Below are 4,083 nucleotides of genomic sequence, written 5' to 3'. Positions count from 1 at the left end.
GCATGAGCAATTGTCTGAAAAAGAATTCTTTGCGATAAATAAGGACAGCATTATAGCATTTTTGGGAGTAACTATTCGTTATAGTGGTGAACATTTCATTGCGTGTATTGCTTGGACACCCCTGGTAAGTCGAATATAAGCATGAAGCTGGACAGTGTTGTGGGATGGTTACCACCCATTGTTGCCCTACAAAAATGTCCGTCGTAAGTCTAATCTGTCTTTCTGTGACGAGACTCGTCGTTAATTTATTCATGGGACTCTTTACCTTTACAGCCACTTCAACACAACTGGAAAATAAGGACGTGGTATGTGCTTTCCTGTCTATTGGAAAGTGCATAAATAAAAAATCCCTTGACGCATTAGGAAAAACAATTAGGGCGGGTTTTCCTCTGATGATATACGTGTCAGAATTACCAATAGGGAGAGAAGAGAGGGAAAAAACACACACACAGATAAACACCCACAACATTACACATTACACATACACACAGATAAAAATGCACAAACACCATCTAGATATATACACCACACCACACACACACACACATTACAGAAACACACACAATACACCAAGAAGGAAGTGTGCTTTTAAGGGCAATATAAACTAAAACACCTCAGCACTCTTTACCATTTTAAGATTACTTAAAATATTAAACCAGGTCAGGTACAATATTATAAAAATCAATGTACAAATGGGGGTTATTATTATTATATTATATATTATTAATCATCTCATCATCATCATCATAATCAGCCTCATCATTCATCATTATCATGCTCATTAAAGATAAATCAATTAAAAAACATTAAAACAATTTTAGGACAAACAATGACGAAACAACGGACCATTACGTTGGTGTTATTAAGCCAAAAATATGTTTTAGATAAACCAGGGTTATGTGAATACGAGTTCCATACAGTTAAGTTTGTTTTGTTTAACAACACCACTAGAGAACAGTGGTTTTATAATCATCGGCTATTGGGGATGTCAACATTTGTAATTTTGAGATATCGTTTTAGAGAGGAAACCCGCTACATTGTTCTGTTTGCAGCAAGGGATCGTTTATATGCACCATCTCAAAGACAGGATAGCACATACTACGACCAATGATACACCAGTCGTGGTTGTACTGGTTGGAACGAGCGAAATAGCCAATAAGTCCACCGACGGGGATCAATCCTAGACCGACCGCGCATCAAGCAAGTGCTTTACCATTGAGATGCCTCAGTTCCACAAACAGAAAGAAACCTGTACACGGATCTCGCCGATCCATAGGAAGGCTACATACAGAAATTGCAAAGCTAGCCTTGATATTATACTATAGTCACAAGAAGTTACGGGTCACATGGGGTGGGGTGGGGATGATCTGTGTCAGAGGTATAGGAACGTTCTTGCACGTTATGGAATAGCTCACTTGCAGGCATTTGGCAACTTGTCTAACGGATACGTTATCATTCAACCATTGCTATACAGGGTTTGGCCACAGTTCAGAATGGTTTGGTGGCATGGTTATCAGTTTATATTTTGGTAGCATGGTTATCAGATCATGTCTTGGTAGCATGTATCAGTTTATATTTTGGTGGCATGGTTATCAGTTTATGTCTCGGTAGCATGGCTATCAGTTTGTATTTTGGTGGCATGGTTATCAGTTTATGTCTTGGTAGCATGGCTATCAGTTTATATTTTGGTAGCACGGTTATCAGAAGCCAGATTGTAAAGACATTTATTGCTTTTCAACCCTAATCAAACATGAAAAGTGTTAACATAAAAAAAGAGTTTCATGTGGACCATGCAGTTTCCAGGCAGATATCCTGTTTAGTCAGCAAAAAAGGTTTTGAAAAAGTCAAACAATCTTGAATTTGTCTTCATTTGTCATACGCTTTCTGCCGGCAACCAAAAAAGTATGAGTAAAAGGCTGATGTAGATGAAATCTACAATGCTATATACACATCTGTAATCTACTTTTCATCACCAATCACCGTCCCTGATTTATTTATTTTTTTGAAAAAGTAAGGTTTAATTTGCTATTGGCCCCTAACTTGTTGTGACTAGTATAACATTGACAATGGAATGTTGGAATTGGGAAGATGCGATTGTTGGAAGATCACTGAACAGAAGTTATATACCAGCAGCAAACCACTGACAAACAAGGGTGGGGAGAACGTGGTGAGATAGATCTGTGGAAAATAATTTTATGAAAGGCCCATTATGAAAAAGAAATAGTGGAATCTGTGAGTCAGACACAGTGCTTAGAAAATGTCTGTTTAAGAGTACTGACATAGGCTAACAGTACCCACTGTGTTCCTACCCATTTCCCTATCCAACGATCTACACAGAACTATTTAACACACTTTAGAATACAGAACACGATCCTCCTCTGTTGCAACCGAGTCTGTCTTTTCATCCCCTCCTGTGGCTCTCTTTGGTTCGTCTTGGTTTTTGTCAAACTCCAACTCAGTGTAAATCAATCCAGGTGAACCTTTAGGAGTGATCGGATTATTCCTAGACTTCTTCGGTTTCCGAACTTCAGTTCCTGAGAATCGGGACCTTGACCTTTAGATTCAGAACTCGTCCCGCCTGACTTCTTCTGTTTGTTTACCACGGCGTACAGTTCACCAGAAGGTTTAGCCTTCAACGGTTGTTTCCCCTTTTTAGTTTTGTCAACCACAGCATAGAGCTCATTGACGTGCATAATTGGCATGGCGCCTTCATTCGTATATTTGGCCGGTTTCTTGTTTTTGTGGTTGTGGTTGGAAGTCGCCATGGTTATTTCTGCTAGGTGGTTTTGGCTTCAGGGCGACCTGCGGTTTGTAGGTAACACCGCCAGCTTCATCATCAATAGACGCGTAGTCGTCTGATGGCGAGCGAATCGACTGGCTGCCAGTCTGGTTCTGGTGAGAGTCTCCAGAAACTCCTGGATGTTTTCCAAAGGACTTGGTGTTGTGGTATTTGTACGGATCCGAGTCCATGTTTCAGTAACCTCCATCGTTGTCTGAATTAGGTTCCTGTTTGCTGCGTCTCTTCCTTAATCAAAGAAAAACATATTTTTCAATGTTCTAAAGTTTTATTAATACAGTTTGTTTCATTTGGTGTATAACAATGTATAATTAAGCTTAACCATTTTAACTACTAACAACATATTAGCTGCTGTAAAATGAGAGAGAGAGAGAGAGAGAGAGAGAGAGAGAGAGAGAGAGAGAGAGAGAGAGAGAGAGAGAGAGAGAGAGAGAGGAGGAGAGGGGGGGGGGGGGGGGGGGGTGAAGAAGTACGAATGAACGTAAGGTTTGCAAGCAGCATATTCTGATATTCTATAGCATTTTCTGGCAACAAAAAAACCCAACAACAACAACAGAAAAACAAATCAAACCCAAAACAAAACAAAAACCACGTAATAATAATAATAATAATAATAATAATAATAATAATAATATATATATCTTTTAACAAACACGACAATGACCAAGACTACCACGACAATTAGCACCACAGCGCCGACTCCTCCCGCTACAGCTGCAACTAAACACGAAACACACATGATAATATTTATACATTGATAATTGCAGTCGTTTCAATTATACCCCATGACAACCACCATTTTGAATGTTTGATTTTTTGGTCAATAATTCCAATTTGGGTTGACAAAAAACACAAAGGAAAACTGATATGGAAATAACAAAAATGTTCGATCTCTATATGCTATTTATAAAAACAGTGGTCAAGATATATATCAAAACTTGTCGGGAACAATAATACATCAATGCTAAAGTGTTCATTACACCGGAATTTACACCTTCCGACGTCGAAAAAGCAAATATGGAACAAACACGCATCCGACGTTCAAAAATACCTTTTTACAACGACATCAAAGATGCCGTAACAAATTAACAAAACCACCTGGCATCCTTGATCTCGTTGCGGGCCAACAGTGTCCCAAACCGATGTCTGCTAAACTGAATATGTAGACATGTATTGCTTTTGAAAATAAGCCTTTAGATAGCAATAAACCAAATAACTTCCGGCTGGGTCAAAGTTCGAGATGCAACGAACTTTATATAGTAGAGCGGCTAAGCACCAGAATCGTT

The sequence above is a fragment of the Gigantopelta aegis genome, chromosome 13 (genome assembly GCF_016097555.1).
Source record: "Gigantopelta aegis isolate Gae_Host chromosome 13, Gae_host_genome, whole genome shotgun sequence".
Taxonomy (NCBI): Eukaryota; Metazoa; Mollusca; class Gastropoda; order Neomphalida; family Peltospiridae; genus Gigantopelta; species Gigantopelta aegis.
This window is presented reverse-complemented; position numbering follows the sequence as displayed.